General features: G+C 37.7%; 2 pseudogenes; both read right to left on the bottom strand.

The window, feature by feature from the left end:
- The window catches only part of LOC736791 (RNA-binding motif protein, Y chromosome, family 1 member F/J-like), a 366893-nt pseudogene that overhangs the window by 170769 nt on the left and 180337 nt on the right, over positions 1-15787 (bottom strand).
- Positions 14388-15036, bottom strand: LOC107971271 (ras-related protein Rab-9A-like; annotated as a pseudogene).

The raw sequence follows: 15787 nt of genomic DNA, 5'->3' as shown, positions 1-15787 counted from the left end.
TTTATTTATTTTTCAAGTTTTTGAAAATAAAAGAAGAGCACAACTAATTCCTGAATTATCCAATACAACAAGTCACAAATTAATGCTGTCACTCAGAGAACAAGAATCTCAGAAATGAACCAGAAATCCTACAGCAAAGATCTGGGTGAAACCAGGGGCCCAAAGGTCCTGTCAGGAGTCCCCCATCTCTTTTCTACTTTTGCAAGGGCAAGTTTTCCAGTTGTGCCCCTCCACGCATTCTCATTTCCTACTTTGGGACTTATTAGTAGCACTCTGTAAGACAAAACTGTTCCCTGAAAAAAAAATTAAACAGTAGTGTTAGATACTAATTATTAGCCACTTAAAACCTCCACCATAAATTTGTTAGCATCAGAGCTTGTGAGGAAGATTAGGTTTATGAGACACAAGCAAAAACTTTCAGGTACTGGTACATCACAGTTGTTCTGTGTGTAAATTTGCAGCACTACCACAACATTAGATGTAATGTCCTTCCATCTATTTCAGTTCACTTGCTCTTCATACATAATTGGTACGGCTTTAAAAATACATACTTAAGGTGTGTGCACTGCTTTCAATAAAAAAACTAAAATGAAAAATATTCTGATCCAGAGTAAAAAATTGTATGTTTTGTGACTGATGCTATCTCCGCTGCCAACTGGCTCTGTAACCTCAGCCAAGTCATTTAATTTCTCTGGGCATTCATTTTCTCCAGAAAATGAGGAGACTGGTCTAAATCATTGCTGAGGTCTATTTTGAATTCTGAAGTCTTTCATTCATGGGAGTGCTAAAATAAGGACTGCTGAGATGATCATGGTTAGATTGGCATTAATCATGAAACAATGTTAATAATTGTACAACCATTTAGTGAGTCCAGGCCACTTTCCCGGCACAAAGTAAGTCACTTAATATACGTCATTTCTAATCATCTAAACAACCTCATGAGGAAATAGGAGTTCAGAGGGTTTGCAATTTGCTCTATAACTCATGTTTTCTCTGCTGTTTCCAAATTATATATGATAATACTTATTTTCCATCTTTTTACATTGTTTGATTTGAAGATAACAGCTTCCAGACATTGTGAAAATCTTATGCATCATCCAAGCTCCCCATTCTCGCTGAAGCTATTTTTATAGCATTGACACAAAGCAATATATGTCCTAACTCATGAAGAGCTCACATAGATCATTTATTTAGCACGTATTTTCAGAGCTAACATATTTTTCTAATCTCCTGTAGCTATCGCCTGTGTCCTTCCAACAAAACTATAAATGCTCTGAAGGAATGTCAAGAAATGCTTGTGAGGGGTGTGGCATCAGCAGGGCTGGAACTCAAGTGAAGAGAGTACTGCGTCTGCCATCAAAACCTCAGGAGGTCTCACTGTCAGGACCTCACCAGTGCTGGGTCAACTCAGCTCATTCCTGGCACTGGACAGCCTATGGCAGCTGGTGGATGTCTAGTTCACTGAGATGGTCTGAATGAAGTTCAGCAACCTTAGTTCTCAGCTGTGATCCCCACTGCCTTTCCTGCCCGCAGAGACCCTATGTAGTGCCTGGAAAATCAACCTGGTGAAAACAAAACTGAGGTCCAGAAGGCAGAGTAGAGGAAAGCCAGTGGACATGCCTTCCTTGGTAGCATATTATTGTAGTATAATGGGTCACCAAAGATCTGAAACAAAATCTTATTCCGTCATACCCCAGAGCTAAAAGCCCTAGTAATATAATGTTGTAAATGGAAAGATTTTTGAAGAAACTCCTTTATATTGTCTCAGCCCTTGGCTTATGTGGGTTAGTGCCATAGCAAAACATCACACACTTGGTGACACTTGGTAACATTATTAAAAAAAAAAAAGAAAGAAAGAAAAAGAAAACAGAAATTTATTATATCATAGTTCTGGAGGCTGGAAGTCCAAGTCAAAATGTCATCAGCTCTGATTTTTTTCTGAGACGTCTGTCCTTGGTGGGCAGATGGCAGCCCACCCTTTGTTTATGTGGTGTTATCTCTGTGCTCATGCATTCCTGGCACACCATTGTGTGTCAAAATGTCCTTCTCTTATAAGGACACCAGTGAGATTGGAATAAGGCCATAACCAACTGCCTTAATTTAACAAAATTACCTCTTTAAAGACCTTATCTCCAAATACAGTAATATTCTGATGTAACGGCATTAGGACTTTAATATAAATGGGTGGGGATCTTGGGAATTCAGCCCATAATACCATGGGTCTGGAAAATTGTAAGGTGTCACATAGGCAAATAGAGTCATAATGACCAGCACAATACCATGCATGTTAATACATAAGTATTGTTTATTTATGCTTCAAGATTCAATGCTGACAACATTTAGATAAGCAATACATTTTTGTTTATTCAATACAGTTGATTTAATGAATGAATAAATTTGTTTACTGTCATCAGTGGTCACCATCACACTAGGTGAATAGCAAAAATCAGGGGTTAGAGATGTGTCTGAGATACAAGATATTAATTACTCACATCTTTATTATTTAAAAATTAGTATTTTATTTAAGCAATGGAACTTAAACAATGTTACAAACAATTGAACTTAAGCAACATTATAAGTTAAGCAGATAAATCTTATTTAGCAAGATCTCTCTTTAATAAGTGGTATCGAATATTTTCTCTCACTTTTTCTCCTTTATTAGCTTTAATCATACCTAATTCATGTATGTTAACATGGATTGTATATTTATTACTATTAATTCCTACACAGACAACAAGAGCCACTTTTGGACCATCCCTCCACTTTCAGATTATCATAAAATACAACACATTGTATTTAGTTCAGATGCTGAAAAGTTTCTGCATTATGAATACTTATTTTAACTATTTATTGCAACCATTATGTGAATAATGGATTTTTCAATGTTTATTTATTCATTGTGGTTTTAGCATTACTCATATTCTCATCAACCTAAATATGTGGGCCTTTCCCCTTTGCTCCTCTGCTCCAGGATCCCCGGATTCCCTTTGTTCACATAGTAATAGAAGGAAATTGAAGAAAAAGAGAAAACACATTTTGTAGACGTTCTTGTTTTACACATTACAACTTCTGTTTTGCTTTTGGTCTGGACTATGTCTAATCAGATACTATTTTTCCATTTTGCTCTAAAAATAAAATCACCCATCACTCATAAATTACAACTAACAAAAATTATTGACTTCTTTTAACACGAAATTCAAATTGAATAATGTACACTTAGCTGCAGGCCAGCAACATATGAGGTCAAATGGTGTAAGCAAAGGTCTTCAAATGTGTTTTTTTGGAAAATTATGTATTCTTACTTATTAAATTTATCTTTACATTACCTTTTTACTTGAAATATTTGAGTAACATTATCATATATGATTAAGTATATTATTATATCAAATGTAATTTTTTTTTTGAAATGGAGGCTCATTCTGTCATCCAGGCTGGAGTGCAATGGAGTGATCTTGGCTCACTGCAAGCTCTGCCTCCCAGGATCACGCCATTCTTCTGCCTCAGCCTCCTGAGCAGCTGGGACTACACTTGCCCACCACCACATCTGGCTATTTTTTTGTGTGTTTTTAGTAGAGATGGGATTTCACTGTGTTAGCCCGGCTGGCCTCTATCTCCTGACCTCGTGATCCACCTACCTCAGCCTCCCAAAGTGCTAGGATTACAGGCGTGAGCCACCACCCTCGGCCTTATATCAAGTGTACTTTCTTCCTGAGTTTTTGTAATATTAACTCACGGTAGCACTTAGCATGTAGGGCTTGGGTCAAGTTTAAAAGGCTGCAAAAGATGTAGTAGACTCGAATAGTAATGATCTAATCACTTATTTTACAGATAAATAAACTGAAGGTCATATAGAAAAGGCAAAGTTGTAAACAGGAATTATTTTGAAGGAACTTTCATTTTTAGGTTCAGAAATTATTTGAGAAATGTGTTCTGAACAGGACCTTTGAAAACAGGTAGGTGTAATGGAAGGTAAACATGCATAAACCAAAAATGTTAGTAACTAGTTCAATAATGGTGAGTACTGGGGGACCAGTAGCAGGGTTTAAAGCAAATAGGAATTTCAGGTTTGTGTATTAGAAGATGGGGAGTCACCTGAAAAATGGCATAAAATTCAATATGACAATTACATAGTTTGTGACAATACTTGTTGACAAAATGAACTAATGATGAAAGAATGGAGCTAAAAACACCTGTGAGGAAATGAAAACCAAAAACAATTTTTGATCCATTTCTAAACTTACTTGGTTTTAGAGGAAGACTACAGTAATGCAAATGAAGACAATAAAGTGAGTCCATAGAATGGGGTAAAGAAAAATGCAAGAGGATTGTGTCATATATTCATATAAAAGATTCAAATTCTAATAACAGATTATTAAGCCGAAAATTAATCAGGCTAAACTTTTTAACAATAATAAAATATTATATATAAAGTGGGAAAACCATTATCAAAGTTGACAAAGAGCTTTAAGATGTAAAACATCTGCAATCTGGCATTTTTTGTGGGTATAACATAAATATTACACTAAGGGAACTTCATATTCATATTTCCTTGATAATTATTGCACAGAGTGGTGTAAAATTAATAAAACATGGTGGCCTGAAGAAACAAAGAACAACAAAACTAATGTGTCTTTAAAGAGGCCATGTAAAACGACTTTCAACTTTTGTACTTTCTGTAGATAGGCAGTCTCCTAGAGGGTCCTACATTTTAGAACTGAGAGCTGGTCTGCATGACAGCACATATTTGCAGTGCTGAAGGCTGTGAGAGTGGAGCGAAATCTCTTTACCTTCACATATCCTTCATGGCAAAGTCATTTGCCAACATAGAGAAACTCCCTTGTTTTCTTCCCAGTGGTGTTTCCAGTAAGAAAGAAGCTTAGTGTTTCCCAGTATGCATGTGCGTGTTGTTTGGATGCTAAGCACTCCACCTCAGAGAACCTTGAGATAGTGGGGAAGCTCAAAATCCAGTCATTGGAAGTAGGAAAACAACTCTGATGTACTGCCCCTTTTATTTTTGTTTTCCTTAATGGATGATGCCCCTAAGGTGTTTTCAACTCCAGTAATTGGGAACAGCAAAACAAAGCTACAAAATCAGCAGGACTAAGGATATGCCTAATCTAAGAACTATCTTAATTGTGGTTAGGGAGATAATTTCTTTGGAATTATTGACTTAGGTAAACTGCCAAATCTCATGACTGCTTCCAGGTCATGAGATTTGGTTTACCTGAGTAATACATTTGTTACCTTGCTACTTTATTTATTTATTTATTTATTTATTTATTTATTTTAGTAGAAGCTTTGATTTGTAGAAATTAGTGTCAAAATTCCAATAATTGTTTGACAATAACCCTGTAGTTGGTTGAATTTTCTAGAAAAAAAAAAAAAACTATGTTGAAACAATAACCCTGGTGACGTCACTGTAACCTTATTTGGATATATAAACTTTTCAAATATAATCAAGTTAAGATAAGGTCACACTAGATTAGGGTATGCCATAAACTCAACGTCTTGTAAGGAAAGAGAGATTTAGAGACACAGAGACACACACTGAGGGAAGACAGCCATGTGAAGACAGAGGTAGATGCTGAAGCGATATAACTGCAAACTGATGAATACCAAGGATTACCGGCAACAATCAGAAGCTGGGAAGGGCAAGGAAGAATTCTCCTCTAGAAATGTCAGAGGCCTGGCAACATATTGACTTCGGATTCTTAGTTTCCAGAATGCAGAAAAAAAAATTATGATTTTAAAGCCATTCAAAATGTGGTATTTTTTTATGGTAGCTCTAGGAATCTAATACATTCCCAGAACTATAATTTCCCCCTATTATAAATTATCTACTCATTGTTATCTTTTCAACATTTTCTCATTGCTAGTAAAAATATATAATTTCCAACTTTTGTATAGAAGGTGTTGCTATGTCTTTTAAAACTTCTTGTAAGCTAAGGGATTTCTGAACAGAGTACGTAAATTTAAAGGGAAAAACAAATTTACTCTTCTTAATGAAATCCATGTTGATTGGGTACAGAACAACATCCTCTTTCTCTCCTGAAATCTGGCCTGGGCCTCCTCCTGTAAGCATCTCAGATTAAATCATATGGCTTGTTACCCCACCATGAATTCTTAAGAGCGAAAATGATAATGGTGATGATAATGATGGTGATTACTAGAAACAGGATAATTCATATCTTAATTTTTGTTTGATTATAATTTACTAACATTCACTGGTATACATCCTGTATATTATACTTGTGCACACATAAACCCCTGTTAATAAACAGTATTATGTTTCCCTTTCCCTTGGTCCTACCTTGAGTTCCCTGGAAAACAAGCCTGAAATAAAAGAGCATGCGTGGAGTACTTTAGTGCGGTATATGAGATACAGAACAAGCAACTCATAGAAGGAAGGAGATTTACTATAGTGTTTTATCAAGTAGGCCAGTTTGAAAGGGAATTTGGGCAATTTTAGAGTTAATACTTTAGATAAAGAAACTCCTCTGTATACACAACAACCTCAATTAATAACCTTCAACCTTTGTCCCTGAAATAACACAGGTTCTCCATAGAGGTTACTACTTCTCTTGCAGCCCACCCAAGCAGAGGCCACTTACTCTCCCCACACTCCATATATTGGAAGGCCTGAGTGAGGTCGAGATTCTTCTTCCTCCCTTTCTAATATCATATTCTAGTACACTTCCCAAGTTTATGACTCATTCCCTTTGTTCTCACAATCCTCCTTTCCATTCCAATTCCTGCCAATGATTACAGTGACTTTAACATTCACACAAAGGCTCACTGAATAGTACCAGTTCCTGAAATTCCTAGTTTCCAAAGACCTTCTCTTACATTTTAGTTCAGCCATTTTATTTCACTGTTTGCTCTTAACTATGTTGTTTTCTGATATAGGGTCTCACTCTGTTGCCCAGGCTGGTGTGCAGTGTCATGATTATAGCTCTCTGCAGTCCTGAACACCTGGGTTCAAGTGGTCCTCCAACCTCAGCCTCCCAAGTGGCTGGAAAAACAGATGCACGCTACCATGCCAAGGGAAATTTTTATTTATATACTTATTGTAGAGATGGGTCTTGCTATGTTGCCCAGGCTACTCTCAGACTCCTGGCCTCAAGCAATCTTCCTGCCTTGACCTCTCAAAGTGCTGGAATGATAGGAATAAGCCAGCATACATGGTTCCCTTAACCATTTATTTTACTAATATTTTATAGTACCTTGCCTATTCATCTCACCTGTGGAAGCCCAAATGTGGAACACCTCACTCATCCCCTGTCCAAGCTGTTTCTGGGACAGCTGGCTGTCATGTTCGAGCTGCATTATGAGCACACTCATGTGTCAGTACAGCAGAGACAGCCTTTAGCTAATAGCCAGTCAAGAACTGATGTCCTTAACCCAACAGCCCATGAAGAACTAAATCCTGTGACCAGCCAGATGAACAAGCTTGGAAGCACATCTTTCCCCACATGTGTTTTAAAATGACTGAAATTCTAGCTAACACCTTGATTGCAATCTTGTGAGAAGCCTTGATCCAGACATACCCTGATAGCTATGTCCACTTTCCAGATGCAAAGAAACTGTGAAATAATTAATGGTGTTGTTTAAGCCACTAAGTTTCGCCATAATTTGTTACTCAGTGATAGATCACAAATAAACTAGCAATGCCCCCTTACCAAAGTCATCTCTCCTTCTGGCAGCTAAAGTCCATTCTAGAAACTAACGTTGTGTGATTGGGTAATTGGTAACTGAGAAGCAATATTGAAATCTCTTTAAAAAGTAGTCATAAAAAAATAGAAGTTGCGTAGCTGAAAGGAAGTCGCATATACCCCATTACACACTCTGTAAATGCATCTAAATTTCTGCTTTCCCCACAAAAGTATTGTTGGTGCCATGCCTACTTTAGGTTAGCTCTTAAGGATGTGGTGTTCTAGTCAAAGAGTACATTATGGGTAGAACTACTCTGATACATTCTTTTAGCTCTTTCTGCATTATCTGAGCAATTTGATGATACTTCTTTGTACTCCCATCTTTCCCTTGCTCATTTTAATGTAATAACGTTTTCATCATCTTACTCTCACCAGTAGGATGTATTGTATCTGAAACACTTCTTTGTCACATTTTTAATTTCTGCTATTGCTTACAAGTAATATGATAATGATACTAACAAAGGACAATTGAAGGGCCCAACCTTATGCAGGTAAGGGCTGTTCAGCAGCAGGTCACTATCATTATCGTTTGTTCCTCCTTACCCAAAGTCCATTGTTTCCATTTAGACAATTTACATATTTTGATTTCTCTCTTCGAGATAGATAGGCTCCACTTGCCTATCTCTTTCCTAGGGTTAGCTTGCACTGAATTTTGAGGGCTTCTCTGTGGAATTTCTCTTTTACATTGTATAGTTAAACCAATTTATATACCAGTCACTGGTCTTAGAGCCTAAGCATGGGATTGCATATATATGGCATGAGTTCAGTCAGTGACATCCATGAAACATTGGTATAGTGTAGGTATTAAGAGTACAGATGAATTACTTTGCCTCTCAGTGTCTCAGTTTACTGATAAATCAAATCCGGCTGATAATCATTTATACTTCATACAGAGATTGGGATGATTAAAAGAGTTAAAACCTGAGGCCATTTAGAACATTAATTGGCACATAGAAAGGCATGCGCGTTTGCTACATATACCAAATATAAACCCTCCAAAAATAGGAATATTAAATTTTATAAACAATTTCCAGATTTCTACATAGATTATCTTACCTGATTATGATAAAAATCATTGGGTAAGGAAGGGCACAGGTTATTTTAGTCATTTTACAAATGATCAAACAGAGGTTAAAAAATAAATAAATACCGATATTAACTCTCCTAAGTATTAGGGCTAAATTATGAATATAGATTTTTTCTGGAAACTTTTCTGAAGCTACTTCTGCCTGTGTCAGAGGACCCTAGAGGTACCAACCTATGAGCTTATTGATGGGGACTCAGTGGATTTTGATTTTTCTGCCCTTCCCACGACAAAGCCAGCAGTGTTTCCACTGCACAACATGGTGGGGTGCTGTGTGTTCACGTGTGAGTTCATGATGGTAATTCAATAAATTGTTAAAGTGAGTATGTGTGAAGGGAGAAAAAAATGCTATAAGATTTGGAGTCTCCTTTAGGCAATCATCATATTGTAGTTTGTCAAGCTTGGAATGATGTACTTCCATATCTTAGTGGGAGTTGTGTGGGGATGTTTTATTTCCAGTATCAAACAGCAACTTAGTAATTTGCGGCCAGTACTCAAGAAATCAACATGCTCAGGACAGCACTTCTCAGGCTTTTTTGAAAGTGTAGTCTTATGTTTTTATTAAGAGAAGGAAAATATCTAATCTCACCATTTGATAAAATACAATAAAACCCATAAAATAAAGAATAATATACATCTCATATTTTATGGCACTTGAATGGTGTTTCTGATTTTTAACATAATCTAACACATTGTACATTTTGTACAATGCAGTAACACAATTTTGTACAATACATTTTGTATAGTGCATTGTACACAAATGCAATAACACGAAGTGTTCACACTAATGGAAGCGAGTAAGCCATGTATTATTCAGTCTGTCTAGGGAATTCAGTCTGTTTGTTTTCACTAATGCTGAGTGAAACATTGCCCAGAGACATAGATATAACTGTTATAAAATATCAGAAAACTACAATTTTTAATATCCAAAGAACTTTTTAATGTCGGAATTTCATGTCTTCTATTCCATTTTTTTTTTTCTTTTTTTTAACGGAAACACATTGTCAAAAGAGAGCTGTCAGGTCCTAGTGTTTTATCTATAGCAATGTTGAAAGCTCCACTTGCCTATCAGGTCTTACTGTTTTATCTGTAGCATTGGTGAAAGCCCCACCTGCTTACTTCAGGCTTGTGAGGGTTCTTTCCTTTGGGGGTGGTGGCTGGCGCCAGAAGAAGAAGAAATATCATGCCCTCTGAGAGTAGAGAGCAGCTGGTGTAGTTGTCCTGGTGTTTGTGGGATATAATAGGCATAAAGGCATATTTGGAACAGCTTGGAGAAATAACATAATGCTTCTTACATTTATCTTTATAATCCACTTTCCTAGCACATATTATCCTGCCATTCATAATATATTTAGAAAATGCAGATTAAAAAATGCTCTGTTACCACAGGGGCTGAGATAATGGAAAGCATGTCCTAGTTAGTTAAAGTAACTTTTTTTTAATCAAATGAAAAATAAATACACAGAGAAATTTGTTCAATTCCTTTTTCTTTGAACAATGAAAGACCTTTTTGTAAGAATTAGCCAGGGTAGGTACGTCTGGAAAGCAGTCAACACAAAGTTTCTATTTGAGAGAAAACTAACATTATTGCCAAAAAAATAAAAAATCCACCCGTAGTATGATCAAAATTTGTCAAGCCAGGTGTGTTACAGAAAGGAATTTGCTAATAGAAATTTGCATTAGATGGTATTTCCACTATTTCAAACTATTTATTTTTGATGGCATCTTCCTTCATTTGGGCAGAAGTTTTATAGCATGTATTTAGTGAAGAGCTACAGAACCTTAATAAAATGCAGTAAGTAAAGCATCAGCATGGCAAAACTAGGGTCATTATTCTGATTTTAAAAATACTTTCTTACAAAAATCAGGTCTTGGGCAGTTTTTGCAAGTCACAGAAATTATTCCTTAGTGTTTGGTTGTCTGCTGTTTTGTACTCTCCTGTTTCCCATTATTTCTTATTATTTTTCCTGAAACGTTTTGGTGTCTATTGTCCACCGTCTCAATGATCATTAGCATTGTGACTCTCATAGGGTATTCACACCTGCTTTATTCATTTATTAAGTGGTTAATTCAGGAGGCACCACCATGGCCCACAGATGTGGGACGATACTGGAAATATAAAGATGTCCATTTGACACAACAGAGTGAACTTTTCCTCCAAAAACATATGAATGCTGCATAAATGAAAACAATTAAATATTAATAGTGGAACTCAAAAAAATCACGTGTGGGATATGAAGTAGGATCGCAAAGCTCTAGTAAGCTAGAGCTGAAGCCACGGTGGGCTTACTGTTTTCCAACACAGATTTACACTTTGCAGGGTGAGATCATGGGTTCTGGTTCCCAACTAAGGGTGCAAGAGGAGGTTCTCATATCTTGAAGGGCACAGAACCTCCATAAAACTCAGGAACTATGAGACATGATCTGATTTACCTCTTGGAGTATGGCATTGGCAGCAATCCTTCTGCATATCTCTTGGGGGTGGTAGGGGAGAGATTGGCCTGTAAGCAATTGAAACGCAAGCCTACCCACATGCAATTCAGTTAGAATTTTTACTTTATGGATGGGCATCTACTGCAGTGAGTAAATTTTGCTGCCTCTCAGAGGTACAACGGAAATGCATGTGTGCACTATCATCCAAAATGCAGGGTGCTCCCAGAAAAGACAGTGCCTACTAGAAATAATCGTAGCATCAGAAATCACTGAAAGTTACCATAATGAAGTAAACATCCATGAAAGAGTCAATAGATGCACTAAAGATAAGGCAATTTGAATTATTTAATAATATTTGATAATGTGTATATATATACACACACATATACAGATATGTATATGTGTATACACACACACACACACACACACACACATATGTGTATATATATACACATATAACATGGATTCTCATTCTGTTGCCCAGGCTGGAGTGCAGTGGTGTGATCTCGACTCTCTTTAAACTCCACTGTGGGGACCAAGCAATTCTTTGCCTCAGCCTCCCAAGCAGCTGGGGTTACAGGCACTGACCAAAACACCCAGCTAATTTTTGGATTTTTAGAGGAGACATGGTTTCACCATATTGGCCAGGCTGTTTTGGAACTCCTATCCTGATGATCCACTCACCTCAGCCTCCAAAAGTGCTGTGATTACTGGCAAGACCAACCGTGCACAGCCTCCAGCCTGATATTTAAAGTGCTGCCCACCACAACTGTTTTTGTCCTGCTTTCTCTATTGGTAGTATGAAAATTAATTTGATATCTTAACCGGTTATACAAGCCTCAGATTGACTCAAACTAAATGCCAGAGCTTTGGGAGCAGAAAATGGTACATACTCATCTAGAAATCTGGGAGTAATTTCAGCAAACATGTATTTTTTAATATGATTGGTTCTGGCCTCTGTGACCATATAATTCGGAGGAATGTGATGCAAACCAGCCAAGAGCAGCAGGGTGACTGACTGCAGGAAACCGTGGCTCAGTTGCACAACAGTGGTACCTGAATATAACCTTTTCTACAGGCTGGTGAAAGTGAGGCAGAAACTAGTAATACACTTCCTGTGTGTGTATTACTAAAGTTAAATGCCAATTTTGTGTGTGTGTGACTGCTATTTGAAGAAGCTGGAAGGGAAGTGGAGCATTGAGTGGGACTTCCAAGGTGGGCTGCTGAGGAAAGCACTGCAGGTGTGAAGGCGTGAAGAAGGGCACTGGGGCACACTGATAGAACTGACAGCTGATAGACAGGAGAAGATTATGAAGAAAGCTAAGCTGGCAAAGCTTGGATCTGGTAGGGGATATCTTTTGAAGGTTCTTTAACACAAGAGGAATAGGGTGAGATCAGTCTTGTAATCAGGCTCACCTGAGCACACGTATGTTAGCACTACGTTGGTTATCTGCTTCCGTGCTCCAAAAGTGATCCAGATAAAATGCATACATCGAGTTTTGTCCTCTTGCTGTAGCTGGAAACTTAGAATACTTCCTTCGGCATGAACATAGAAAAAAAAAAACCTGAACCCTCTCAAGGGAAAAGTTTCCATTGATAGCTTGAACCTAGCTGGATGTATGAGAGACCATATGGAGCAACTCCTGTACCACTGGGTCCCACACTTTCTTCAAGCTGTGGAGCATGATCTATGGTTCTTTTGCCTAGTGAGGCTCTGCAGCAGATTTCCACCACTCCAGCTGCGCACTCACCACCTGCTTTGTTCTCCAACCGTCTTCTATTGTATTTTCCATAAAATATTTACAGATGGCAAAATCGACCCTTATGTTAGGACATTAGACTTTCAAAAGCTTAGCTTACCAGAATGTTTTTACATTGATTCCCATTGGGTGGGGCCAAGAAGAGAAATGTTTTGATGTAATTTTTCAAAAACCCTTTCCCTATATGACAGCCAGCTCCCCTCACCCAGCATGTACTTTGATATCCCCATCATTTCCCAGTTGAGGGTCTCATTCACACTCAGTGTAGGCTTTGGTTATCCTCTGTAGAATCAGATAGTCACCAACCACACAGCATATGAACTTCATCCATGAAAGATCACAATTTGCTTCATCAAGTCTGATCATTGGAACAAGTATTTGGGAATCAAAAAAATTCCTTGAGATAAGTAAACAATGTTCAGTGATAGAGAAGAAACTAAATAAATACATAGCTAAATCAATTGAGAGCTATAATGTTACTTGTGTCTTGTGTTAAAAAGGAATGGTTTAACTTCAACTAGGAGGCTTCCCCAAGTTTGAAGAAAGTAACACAAATATTACCTAGTGCATTAGTGGAATTGTAATTTTGTATCCTCCACACAGCACATTGTAACTGTGATATCAGATGCACATTTGTCTGTTCTCCAGGTTCAGTAGTTGGCCTTTTTCTTAAAACTGAACTCTGTTTATGGAAATGATTTCCATTCCTGGGTAGCCCAAATTCAGCTGGATGTATGACAAACTGTATGAAGCAACTCTTGTACCACTGGGGACCTACCCTTCTCCTGGGACCGTGGAACATGATCTATGGGGGTAGAGGTGCCCTCATGGCACACAAATGATGAGTAATTACTACTAAGAGTAATTCTAATGAAACATAGGATAACAATACGGAAGGTTAAGTCATTTTGAAGAGAATGAAGAAGTAAACTAAGTAACAATGCGTTGCAAATACATTAGATTTTAGTCTTCTATATCTAACATTTTTGCTTTAGGAAATTATTTCCTTGAACCAAGAATGCAATGCTAGTTGCATAAAAACTTGTAGATATAAAAAGTAGTAATCCATTTCCCCAGGAAAAAAAAAATTCATGTATAAATTGTAGCGTAGACAAGTTTCTTATTTTAATTATAATTCTTCTTGGTTATCTCATTTCTTAGCTCTGTAACCTACATATGTAAATCAAAGAAACGTTTTTAGACAAATACTACAATTTAGAAATGCAAAGTGCCATTATGGAGAAAACATGTTCTTCCATGAGCGGATGTGTCCCTTCCCCCACCAACTAATAAAGCAGGACAATACACTCATTTGAAATTTATTAGTAGATGATACCGTGGTGCAAACCCTAATTCTTTTTTATCCGCATGTCGATTTTGTGTATACCTGTGAGTTGATTAGAATGCAGCAGCAACCGCTAACAATCCACAGCAAGATGAGCTAGTCCTGGGCTTTCGATGAAGATTCACTGTGTCTGTGTGCATCAACTGAGCCGACATATCCTCGTTCACAGAAACCCTTCAAACCGCATCCTCAAAGGCTGCTGCCACACTTGTGGCATCTTTTGCACTTGTTTCAAAATAAAAATAGTGGTCGTCGTCCCTGCACAAGCTTGGGCTTCTTCTGAAGACATCTGCTGTTATCTCATGTCAGTCTTGTTACCCAGAATCACAAAAGGGAAGCTCTCGTGTTCTTCCACATTTGCATAATATATGAATTCTTTTTTCCAGTTACTAAAGTTCTGGAAGCTTTGAGAATCATCGGTACTAAAAGTAAGCAGGCCGCAGACAGAATATCTGTAAAATGATGTCCTCAGGCTTCAGAATCACTCCTGACCTGCCACGCCCCAAATCTGAGTGGCACCAAAATGTTTATCCACATCCAAATCTTATTTAAAAATTCCACACCTATTGTCTTAAAGAGCTGGATATCAAAATTATTAGTTACATATCTGTTTATAAGTGAACTCCTCCCAACTCCACCATCTCCAAGGATAATTACTTTAATAAGTGATGAATTTCCTGCCATCGTTAATCTCAAGAGCTTCAAGAAACTCTGTAAAATGTAAATGCACCATTGTATTTCTTTTTACCTACCTATTCTTCTACATGATTCTATGGATATCAGCATTTAGCTGAAGTAAAATGTATAGCCCCGGGGAATACCAAATAATAAGACTTTTGTTTACAAGACTGAGCATTTAGCCATGTGCAGGCTACCATACTAGCAATATTATCTAAAACAGCTGGAAAGGGCTCATTCTTCTTCTTTCTCAGGTCACAGTTGACTGTGAAGCTAACACTAAAGCCTAAGTCTGACCCCAAAGCTCTTGCTCTGAACTGTTACTCTATGATAAGTCCCTCTCCGCTGATGGTAAGCCCCACCACAGTTGGTTAAAGATGGGTAAGAGATCAAAGTCTGCATGTTTCTGATACAGCAATATTTATACGTTGAAGAGCATGTTCATGACCAATGTGAGGGGCGTTAGAGTTTAGAGAGCTGGAAACTTTATCACTATATCAAGGCCAAAAATAAAAGCCTGGTTCGGAAGAAGCACACCACCACGTTAGATAAATGCTGTCACAGGCTGGGTAAAGTGGCTCATGTTTGTAATCCCAACAGTTTGGGAGGCAGAAGGGGGCAGATCACTTGAGGTCGGGAGTCCAAGACCAACCTGACCAATATGGTGAGAAACCCCATCTCTACTAAAAATACACAGAAACACAAAAGTTAGCTGGGCATGGTGGCGGGTGCCGGTAATCTCAGCTACTTAGAAGGCTAAGGCAGGAGAATTGCT

Source organism: Pan troglodytes, chromosome Y, assembly GCF_028858775.2.
Source record: "Pan troglodytes isolate AG18354 chromosome Y, NHGRI_mPanTro3-v2.0_pri, whole genome shotgun sequence".
NCBI lineage: Eukaryota > Metazoa > Chordata > Mammalia > Primates > Hominidae > Pan > Pan troglodytes.
The sequence above is the reverse complement of the archived record's forward strand: the minus strand, read 5'-3'. Positions and strand labels throughout refer to the sequence as shown.